The sequence below is a fragment of the Symsagittifera roscoffensis genome, chromosome 9, assembly GCF_963678635.1.
Source record: "Symsagittifera roscoffensis chromosome 9, txSymRosc1.1, whole genome shotgun sequence".
NCBI classification, from domain to species: Eukaryota; Metazoa; Xenacoelomorpha; order Acoela; family Convolutidae; genus Symsagittifera; species Symsagittifera roscoffensis.
The window spans coordinates 46,222,549-46,234,736 of NC_087070.1; the positions used below are offsets into that span (position 1 = coordinate 46,222,549).

Here is a 12,188-nt window from a genome sequence, read left to right on the forward strand (position 1 = left end):
ACTATCTAGCCACATAAAAAAAATAGATTTTATAATCATAAATCTGTACAAGTTCAAAAATTATGTTCAATGGTGAATCTACCATAACAATTTATCGGATCATTGCATATTATTTTGTGGGTTTTGTTTCATGAGAACATCCATGGTTACTTTTGTTTATGGGCAGTTTCTGGTATGTAACAAAATGAAAATACAGGCCTGGTTGGTGGCAAAACTTCCTTGAAAACTGACCCTGCACTCTTGGAATGCTCCAGTTAGTCCAGGGCAATCCCTAAAAGACTTTGATATGGTTTTTCACCTGGCCAGGCCTGGCTCCGGGGATGGTTCCAGGGATGGGCTCACATGGACAGTCTCCCGGGTAGCCCAGTTTATGATTGCTTCTTTCTCCTGTTCATGTAATGTAATCTACGAAACCAAAAAGGGCAACGTATGGTTACTTCTATTGCACAACTAGCAAGTTAAATCACAATATTAATCTGCTGTGCTAATAGTCGTGCTCAATGAAGTTGACACTATTTTTTAAAAACGACCATATGTCATGGCATTTAGTTCTTACTAATGATCAGAAGAAATCTCATTTACAGCTTTGGCATCATTTACTCTGAGCCGGAAAAACCAGTCTGTTGAAAACCCTGATATTTTATCTTAAAAGTCCAGCCTTCTTTCCCTTGTCGTCTGGAGGTAATTTTCTCGCAGACAAAATTTCAGCTTGATTGCACAATAAGCTATAAAAATGAGAGCTAGTCTTGAAAATGAGAAGACTTTACTTAACTTTTTAATGCCCTGCAATATTTTTAATAATGTTTATAACTTATGAACTGAATAGTAAGATTTGAAAAAAGAGTTCAATAGAGGAGTGTCGCATTTTCAAAAGTTAGACGGCCTATTTTTTAATCTCCAAACGTGCTCCCAAACGTACAAACCCAAAAACCCAAAAGTTTTTCCAAATAAATGCTACGCTGCATACCCTCACCACCAGAGGGTATACTAGATCACAGTTAACAACCTGGAGACGTTTGAGATGTTAGAATGGAAATAGCGAAATCCAGTAATTCACAGTTACGAACCGGGAACGTTTAGAGGTCACACTGGTTGAGCTAGCCAGAGCTACTCTTTGAAATTTATCAACCCAGGCACGTTTTTCTGGGTCTATGTTTCACCTTTAACAAACCTAGAACCTTTTTGCAAGTCGCTTTGGTTGGAAAAATGGACACTGAGAACTTTAATTTGTTGTGAATTTTAAAAAAACTAGCGCTTGATTGAGAGCCAGGGTCGTCAAGCTGTTTTGGCTGGAAAATGAGATAATCCAGCGAATTAAAATCTGGGTCGCAAACTGTTTTAAGTCCAAAGGAACCGGGTATCGAAGAGGAAAGGAGGGATGGAGTGATGTCGGATTTTGAACAAAATTCAAAAAGGGTAAATCTTGGCGTCAAAGACACTTCCAGATAAAAAAATAGGTTCATTCGGCGGAAATTGGATATCGAAAAGTAGTACGAAATTGAAAAATCTTTGGATGATCAGGGTGTCCAATCGCTGAAGGAAAAGGTGCCTCAAACCTCCGAGGTTTCCCAAATCAGACTGATTGACCTTGTCAGAGCCACTGCCTCATATTTTACAATCCAGAGAATTTTTTACAGGTCGGTTGAACCAACCACAGCCAATGGTTTTTTCTAAGAAACCCGGGGGCGTTTTCCAGAACGGACTGGTTGAACTAGCCAGGGCCACTGGATCCAATGAAATAAACCGATATAATTTTTGCTTGCTTACAAATTTAGGTTCTGAATGGAAGTCTAAGAAAAAGGTGATCGACTTTGTTTGGATACCTGTTGTGTAAAACAAGCATAAAGGTTGTTGAAAACAAGTTTCGAAAACTTGACTGTTTCATGTCAAAAACCATATGTTTCAGCCACTGAAAAGCTGCAGTTGATAAACAATTTTGAGTTCAATAAGTAAAAGTTATACGGACTCACATCTCGTGCTCAGATTCACAGGAAGCTGAAGCTATAACGCAATGGAAACAGAAACATAACATGCTAAAAACAAACAGATGAGATACGAGTAAAAATTGACTAGAGAATTATAAATCTCCTAATCAACCAGCCTACTCATTAAGCAAAGAAGCCAATAACAAACTAATTTGAGTTTCAACCGTTTCATGGTTAACTCATTGAGTAATTTCAGATAAAGTACGCCGTTGTTAGTTATGCTATCTATTTTCGTAGGGATAAGTTTGTGCAACTTCTCAGTGTAAAGTTTATCTTATTGTTGTTAATTTTATTTTTAGGCCTCAAAAAATTCTAATAAGTACTATAATTGCGAAGCCCTGAAAAGTCCGACTGCCTTTTAAGGTCTATGGAGCATTAATAAAATGAAAAACTTCAATGTGATAAAAAAAATTAAAAAATTTTGAAAAAATTTGAGATTTTTTTAAGAAACATCCCCCCACACGTCATATTAAGTACAAAGTGATAGATTTTGCAGCTATTAACAAATCAATTATGGCATATAAGCTTCCTTGAACCAATTTGGAACGATTTCCAAGACGGATTAAATCTCGCTTACTTGTCTGCATCGCGCGTTAATTGTCCCAAATTGGCCAAAATGGCAATCTTTAATCCCCCATAACTTTACGAAAAATGATCACAGGTAAATTATCTTTTCAATTTCAAGCTCACGACAACAATAGCTTTCGAATGATATAAAAAAGTTTGTCAAAACCGGCTAGTTAAAAAGTCGAAATTTGTCTGAAGAAAAAAAAATCACCCCGAGCACAAATATTCCGTTACTTTCGTATCGAAAGTCGGAACAATAAGTGAGAAATTAACTTTATTTCTGTCAAAATGAAAGTGGTCTGACTGCAAAAATTCAAAATTAAATCTAAATATCAGTTATGAAATATGATTGGAATATGAGTTTTTTGTGCACAATTTTCTGTTCCGACTTTCGAAGAATCAAAGAAAGTAATGAAATAATTGTGCTAGGGGTGTTTTTCTCTTTTGATAAAAACTTCGACTTTTTAACTAGCCTTTTTGCAAAATTTTTTTAAAAATGCTATCTGAAAAGTATAGTTGTCTGGAGCTCAACTTAAGAAAACAATTTCAGCTGTGAATTTTTTTCGTAAAGATATGGGGGTTTAAAGATTGCCATTTTGGCCAATTTGGGACAATTAACGCGCTATATATTTCGCACTAATAACGCGTAAGCGAAGATTTAATCCATCATAAAAATCGTTCCAAATTGGTTGAAGCAGGCTATTTGTCATAATTGCTAGGCTATTAGGAGCGAATTTTATCACTGTTATTTTTATATGGTGTGATTTTTATTTAGGAAATCTCAAAGTTAAAAAAATCTTTTTTTTTTGAAAATTTCTTTAATTGTTATAGAAAGAACACAGCTCCATAGAACTTATTTCGGTCTGATACGAGCAGTCTTTTTTCATTTGTATAGCTTATGAAACACAAACTATTTAATTAACTTCCAAATGATTTTTTTCTGTGCATTTGTAAAAATTCATGTTTCATAAAGTATGATTTTTCAGCCTTAAATCATGTTTGGAGATTTTTGCTAATTGTTCCGAATTTCGATACGAAAGAAACGGATTATTTGTGCTCGGGGTGGGATTTTTGAATTCAGACAAATTTCGACTTTTTAACTAGCCGGTTTTGACAAACTTTTTTATATCATTCGAAAGCTATTGTTGTCGTGAGCTTGAAATTGAAAAGATAATTTACCTGTGATCATTTTTCGTAAAATTATGGGGGATTAAAGATTGCCATTTTGGCCAATTTGGGACAATTAACGTGCTATATATTTCGCACTAATAACGCGTAAGCGAAGATTTAATCCATCATAAAAATCGTTCCAAATTGGTTGAAGCAGGCTATTTGTCATAATTGCTAGGCTATTAGGAGCGAATTTTATCACTGTTAATTTTATATGGTGTGATTTTTATTAAGGAAATCTCAAAGTTAAAAAAATCTTTTTTTTTTGAAAATTTCTTTAATTGTTATAAAAAGAACACAGCTCCATAGAACTTATTTCGGTCTGATACGAGCAGTCTTTTTTCATTTGTATAGCTTATGAAACACAAACTATTTAATTAACTTCCAAATGATTTTTTTCTGTGCTTTTGTATAAAATTCATGTTTCATAAAGTATGATTTTTCAGCCTTAAATCATGTTTGGGATTTTTGCTAATTGTTCCGAATTTCGATACGAAAGAAACGGATTATTTGTGCTCGGGGTGGGATTTTTGACTTCAGACAAATTTCGACTTTTTAGCTAACCATTTTTGACGGAACTTTTAAAATATCATTCGAAAGGTATTGTTGTCCTGAGCTCAAAATTGAAAAGATGTTTCACCTGTGATAATTTTTTGTAAAATTATGGGGTTTTAAAGATTGCCATTTTGGCCAATTTGGGACAATTAACGCGATATATTTCGCGCTATTAACGCGTAAGCGGAGAGTTATCCTGTCTTAAAAATTGTTCTAAATTGGTTGAAAGAAGCTTATTTGCCATAAATGAATTGTTACAAACAGCGAAACCTATCCTTTTGTGCTTATGATGGCGTGTGGGTGGATGATTTTTATAAAAAATTTCAATTTATAGAGAGAAAAATTTCTTTTTGTTTTATTACATTTAACTTTTTAAGGTTGTTACTGCTCCATTAACCTTAAAAGGCAGTCGGAACATTCAGGGCTTTGCCATACGAGCAATCTTGTTTAACTTAAGCTGAAGATTGTATGATTGATCACATAACCTAACCAAAACCAAATTCTCTCAAAAATTAGTTTTTTTTTGAAAATTGAATTTTGACTGAAGAAAAATCACATGGTTCTCAAATACCGGAACAAAAAAATTTTTTCAAAAAAGAATTGAAAGTCTGCGCCTTATTTACGCAATGGTAAACCGCAGTTAACTTGCAGCTATTAAGTTTGATTCGAATACAAAAAGACCCTAGTAAAAGTATATAAAAAAACCTAATATGCATTTTAACAAAGGGGAAGAATAAAGCATATGTATTTTACAGGTGAGCCAAGTAGCTCGTATGTTGAACCTTTTCCTTGCAAATAAATGAGTCTTTATTGACCATAAGTAAATATAATATCCTCATTTAATGGGACGGGGCCTCCGAATTTGATTCGATCGTAATTGATTCAATTCTAAGGGTCACCCGCTGGTCGATCCGGAAATGAATTCCAAGTGCGTCAACTGAGTCCTAATTGACTTTTTCAAGACCACTTTTGGTCCACTTTTATGAGTCATTTTATTGAAAAAACCGAATAACCAACAATCCTTCTTCAAGTTTGTCATTGAATTAAAATCCTGGTTCTCAATTTTATACCAAGAGCAAAATGTTATTCTTTTATTGCATATTTCCAACAAAAAAGAAAAGTATAAAAATTTACTGTAACAATCGGTTTATTTGTTATTGAAAAAAAAAAGAGTTTTCATTTTCAGGTAAAGTCAACTTGAATTTTTTCATAAAAATTTAAGACTCCGTTGGAACCGATGGACTGGGTGAGATCAACACGGATCCAAAACGAATTGTTAGCAACCGTTATCAAAGGTTGCTAGCAATTTAAAGTCATCTTGGGACACAAGATGACTTTAAATTAGCAAATTAAGTCCAAACATGCAAATATTAGGCTCTAAAATTGTAAAAAGCACTTCTTTTTCGGACGTTTTCTCGCTTCTTTTGTACCTTAGTACCGTGCTCGCTTAAAGAACATTCGATACTAAGAAATTAAAATCTCATATTTGAATCAACTCACAGCTTAGTTACTCTGTTTTTCTTTCAAACCTTCTGGTTGATTTTGACTTAAAAGAAGAAATGTTCTTAGAGCCGACCGAGCAAACAAAGCACTTGTCAATTTCGGTTAATACATTCTCCCTAGGAAAATCTTGTCAAAAATATGTTTTAAGGAAAATAGAGCAAAACAAAACCATAATATACACATTATTTATTAATAGGAACTGTAATAACACGTTTAAAATTCGACTATAGGTCAGTTGGGAAATAATGTTCAAGAATTTCAGCAAAATTTATATTTTAATTTGACTCGTTGTCTTTGACTTGTATCTGAATCTGGCATGCTTACTTGATAATTAAACTTGGCAGAATTCTTTTTTCTAGAAAAATAACGAAAGTCACGGACTAGTTGTGCTCGGGGTGGGTTTTTTTCTTCAGACAAATTTTGACTTTTTAACTAGCCATTTTTGACGGGATTTTTTAAGATCATTCGAAAGCTATTGTTGTCCTAAGCTTAAAATTGAAACCGGTGATCATTTTTCGTAAAGTTATGGGGGTTTAAAGATTACCATTTTGGCCAATTTATGACAAATAACTCGCGATATATTTCGAGCTATTAACGCGTAAGCGAGGTTTAGTACGTCTTAGAAATCGTTCCAAATGGTTCAAGGAAAATTATATGCCATAACTGATTTGTTAATAGGAGCAAAATCTATCACTTTGTACTAAATATAAGGTGTGGGGGGATGTTTTCACAAAAAATCTCTAATTGAAAAAAATTATTTTTATTTGATTACATTTAAAATTTCCATGTTATTACTGCTGCATAGACCTTAAAAGGCAGTAGGATCATTCAGGGTTTCGCCCTGATACGAGCAGTCTTCTTTTGGCTGAATTATCAAATACATGGTTTAAAATTCACACAAGGAAGAATAACTAAATGATTTTGAACTCATTCATCGGTATGCATAGTCGAATACTAAACCTTCAAACGAATCTTCTCCTTCCCTGTTTTTGCAATGAATGGCGATGGTTATTAAACGATTCAATCCCCCAGGCGAAAATTCTCAAAAATTTTTACAACCCAAAATGTTGAAAAGTGTCCATTTTTGCTCTTTGTGTCGAATGTTGCCCGTTTTTGGACACTGTGCGTTGTAGAATTGTACTCACTTGGTTTTGAATCACAATTCCGGAAAGGGGTTTCTTTATCTATGTTTCTTGACTAGTAACGAATAGCTTTTACATTCTTGACCTTTAAACTAAAGAACAAAATGAATAGCATTGTACGCCTCAAACATTATTTTCTCAAATTGGAATGACATTAGAGACAAAAAGTGAAGAACCCATTAAATCTTAGAACACATTTTTTAATTTTTATAACAACTTTTCATTGATATGCACGAAATAGCATTTTTAAAACCTTTTTTGAGCGTTGTTGAGTTACATGAGAAGTTAATTTTAACATTGTTTGCTCAGTAATTGATCTGGTAGCTTTAGTGTAACTTTTATTCATCAGAGGGCTTAAAAAAAACAAATCCAAGGTAAAATTTTGAGCCTCAATTAACACGGATGAAAGTCTAAGCGACAGTTGTTCTCATCACACATCCAATGACAGATCCCCTTTAAAAAAACCGCGTTTTTATTTTTGATGTTGCTTGAATAATTTAAATTCATACTAGAACAATTGTGCTTATGACTAGCAAGCGTTATCAAATCGGGCTGTAGACTTTTTTGACATCAATTAACAAAATCATATAATTGCTTGACTTACCAAAAATTCAATGTTCTCAGCTTATCTGGAACTCTTGGACCAAAGGCTAAGAACTTCTTTTGAGCGGCAAAGCCTTAGTGGGTTTGAATCTAACCAACACTAGTTTCTTTTTCAAAAATTAAACAACCCGTTTCCAGAAATTGTTGCGCTTTTGCTAGTCTGCTGATATTTTGTCGACTTTAAAACCAAAACTACTGAAAGTGTCCTTTTTTGACTTGTTGATTCGAATGTTGCCCGTTTTTGAACACCGTGATATGAAGAATTGTACGCATTTGGTTTTGAATCACAATTCCGGAAAGTAGTTTCTTTATCTTTGTTTCTTGACATTTCCGGACACTGCTCAACGTCGATTGTTTAACATACAGTGCTGATTTAAATTAATAGGACAAAACGAATAACATTGTAAGCCTGAAGCGCGTGTTTCTCAAATTGAATTGACATAAGAGAAATTGTTTTGCACGAAAAGTGGAATTTTTAAAACTTTTTTCAGCCGTATTAAGCTACATGAACGGTTCATTTTAATATTGTTTGCTCAGTATTTAATCTGATTGCTTTGCCGTAATTTTTATTCAGCAGAGGATTCTAACACAAACCCTATTCAATGGTAAAATTTTGAGCCTCAATTAACACTGATGAAGGTCTCAGCGACTGTTGTTATCAACACTCGTCCAATGACAATTCAATGGAAAAACAAAACGCGTTTAAGGTGTCAATATGGGCTAGAGGAATTTTCGACATTTACCTCAACAATTTCAGTTCGTGTTTCATAGCTTTATTGATAAATTTTTGCGTACTTCAACGGGAAATGTTCAAAAAAGTTCCGGGTTTGCAAAACTTCTGAATATCTGAACAATCGAAAATTTGCCTTGTATAATTTTTGCCACCCGCTCAACCGGAGTTTATCTTAAAGTTTGTCAGATAATTTGTTTCTCCATGAATGTTTCTGAAACTTTTTTAACGAAGGCTATTCTGTTTTTCGATGTGTTTTCCTCTATTGAAACTTTTCTTGTTCTCGGTTAAAATCTGTGTTTGTGTTGTATCGAAGCTGTATAATAACATAGTTGTTAAACTTATGAAAACACCTTGGTATAGTTCAGAAAACACATTTTAAATCCTTGCGCTATTTGCAATCAAATAGTTTTAACCCGACAGTTATTGTTTCGAGTAAAAATTGGCAAACAAACGAAACAAAATTCTTTAAAAGACGATAGCTATCAATCATTCTTTTCATCATCTTTTAAAAACAAAGCATCGCGGGCGTTGTAGCAATTTTTGTCAAAAATTACTTAGATGTAATTGATGTCAACTTGGGCTTTAATGTATGTTTTGACCTTACCTTACTACAAATGAAATAAAATGAAAAAAAAAAATTAAAGTTATATTGTGGGAGGTTTTAATATCAGCACAAAATAAGACAACAAAGTAACACGCAGTCTTATCCATTTGAATCAGTCTTATGGGTGTTTTTATAACTAACTTAAAAGCTCCGACGAGAATGAGGGAAACTCGAGAGAGTTGCATTGACCATGTTATAACTAATCGTGTTTTGACCAATGAGATTAGTTCTAATACCTGACAAAAAGAGACCTCCTTTTGTCTGGCGTAGGAATATTGGAAAAAATTCGGATGATGATACAGTCTGCAAATTTTTGTACAAATTGAAGATTTGTTTGGATAAAAGTTGATTGGAATTTTAATGATATAGATTGTCTAGTTGATTTAACAACAAAGGAATTGCAATCCAAAATAAATAGGTTTTTCCCTATCAGAAAATATAATGCAAAACCAAATTTTTACCAAAATCCCTGGTTCAACAGCGCGATAAAACCTTGTTCGCAAAAGGCATAAAACGCATAAATTTTTTTTCGTTGTAAACTAAGGGCTAACAATGAACGCTGCAAAAGCGTTCGAAGTCAGACAATTAAACTGATAGCTGATGCTCAAAAAGAGTATCAGCCTGTTAAAAATGATAGAGTACTTAAAGAAAAAACAAGAAGTTCTTCAAATATGTTATGAGACTGCGTGAACCTAACATAAGAATTAAAGACTGTCAGTTAGATGCAGAAAAAACAAACGAATTTTTTTCAAGCGTAGGAAAGGACATGAACAAAAAATTCTGAAATGTTTCGTTATCAACCAATATGCCAGAACTAACAAACTCCATGTTCCTTTTCCCTGTAGGATTTACAGAAATTTTTGAAATAATTAATTCATCAAATAACTCAATCGCTGAAGGTGTTGACGGCATCAACAACATATTTTTGAAACTTTCGTCTCCTGTTTTATCGGAATATTTATCTGTTCTTCTTAATAAATGCTTTAGTCAAGGTTGTTTTCCCGCTTTTTTCAAATTTGCAAAAATTTTCCGATTCAATAACCTGGCCACAAGTCGAAGATATCAAATTACCTTCCAATATCTCTTCTGACTGCCCGCAGTAAAGTACTAGAAAAATCAATATCACTCAGAATAACATCCTTTATTGATAAGAACAAAATCTTATTTAATTCCCAGTTTGGGTTTAGACAAAACTGTTCATCGGGTCAAGCAGTTCTGAAATTGTCAGAGTCCATCAATATGACAATTGACGAAGGTTATAAAGTTTGCAACTTTTTTAGATTTAAGTAAGGCTTTTGATACAGGCAACCACAAAACACGGATATTTAAACTTAAATGTTGGGCATCAGAGGAATTGTTGGCGAGCTAATTAGTTCTTATCTCAGTAAACGTAAACAATTCGTTGCTATTGAGAAGAAAACTTCTAAGATTTCACAAATATCAATCGGGATTCCGCAGGGTTCAATTTTGGGTATCTACTTTTCTTATTATACAATAATGATATGGCTTTTCGACAACAAATGCATATGTGGGTTTGTATGCAGTTGATAGCAGTGTAACTGTTTATTCAAACTAGGACCCGTAAATTTTGATGAAAGAAGTGATTTCAATTTTTTCTACTTGGTTAAAAGTCAATCTTCTGAGTCCAATTATTTTGCAAATTTAATTTGTGAAATTTAATGGAAAACACTCAAAAAATAAAAATGTTATTTATGGATACACAATAATGGAAGTGGATTGAGTAGAATATTTAGGGTTACATCTAGATAATCGAGTGAATTTTTACTGCCACGTCTCAACTGGTGCAACAGAATTTCGAAATTGGTAGGATTTCTAAGATTTTCCAAACAATATCTAAATGAACCTCAGAGACTCAAGTACTATAATTGCTACATTGAACCAATTATAGAGTATGGTATAATTGTCTGTGGTAACGTTTCTAAAAATGTTCTAGAACCTATTTTTTTGCCAAAAACGCACGCAACGCATAATTTACCATAAACCATTTAGGTTTCTAACTGACAGCTTGTTCCAGCAATCAAAAATGTACACTATTTTTGAACTATATGCTGGTAAACAGTTACAAAACACAGCAGAAACGATCACACCTCGTATTTTTAACTCCGATTGTTTTGTTCCTCCAAATTGTAAATTGTGTATGCAACCTTGTTTTTACTGTTGAACTGGAATAGGAAAAAAAGGAAGTGCACATAGAGCTGTTAAAGTTTTCAACAATTTCCACGGACTAGAAAATTTGCCGTTGGCTAGCTCATCCCAATATATCAAAAAACGGACACTTAAAAAAATTTCAGACAACTATGTACAAGGTGCAAATGACGTGCTCGAAGTTTTCTTCTAAAGACATCGTAATTTGACGATAGTTTTGTATTTTTAATTCGCAACTCAGCTGACGATTCTTAGTAGTTTCGAGGTTAACAATGATGTAACTTTTAACAATGGTTTTAATTTGAACTTTATTTTATAGAAATGTAAGTAGTTATACTAGTAAAAAGAAAATGTGTTGCCCATAAAGTATATACTATGTAAATTAACTTATTTGTAAAGTCGAGCATTTATTTGCTGCCTGGATATTTGATTTACTAAATTAACTTTTTTTTATAGGATGTTAATTGATCAAATCAATTGCTCAAATATTTCTGAGCAGAACATGTTGTTCCGGTTAATTTAAAATTATTTATAAGAAAAAAAACAAATGACAAAAACGTTGAACGGAATCGTCTGTAATTGATTAAAATCGAGAAAGTGAGCGTACAATAGAACGAATGATTATAGTCGTAATGGCATGTTCTGCTTTGCAAAATGTCGCATTAAAAACTATTTTTAGTCGATTAGATTCAAATTTTGAATCCAATAGGTTCATTTGTTATCCATTAAACTACATAGAAGGTCTTTTCTAAACCATATTTGTGGATGAAAAGGCTTCAATATGGAACCAAATCTCACGGAATGTTTCATTCACATTGAGCCAGTAGAAGTTTTTGGTCATTAATATCACGAGGACTCTTAGTTTATGAAATCCATAAATACATCTTTAATAAAAACAAATTCTGTTTTGTTCTGGTGATAGCTTAAACTCAAATACAAAACCTTTCGCTAAAATTTACTTTCTAATACAATTCACATTTACAATATTACGATGCCAAATGCGGGTACTTTGAAAGAGGTTTGGATTCCATAGAATATCGAGAAGCAGAATCGCAAGTCAAATGCTTAAGCAAGTCAAAGGCTTTGGCAAGCAAGCACAATCAGGAAACAGATATAAAAATGATTTTAAAGACAAATGCTTAGCCGAGGTTGTATTGGGT

The 12,188-nt window shown here is 33.2% G+C and overlaps 1 protein-coding gene across 1 annotated transcript in view; it reads left to right on the forward strand.

The window, feature by feature from the left end:
- Nucleotides 1-5,296: 5,296 nt before the first annotated feature.
- The window catches only part of LOC134854389 (uncharacterized), a gene marked incomplete in the record, with an annotated part of 50,628 nt that continues 43,736 nt past the window's right edge, over nucleotides 5,297-12,188 (forward strand). The window contains 1 exon segment of the mRNA XM_063870618.1: nucleotides 5,297-5,463.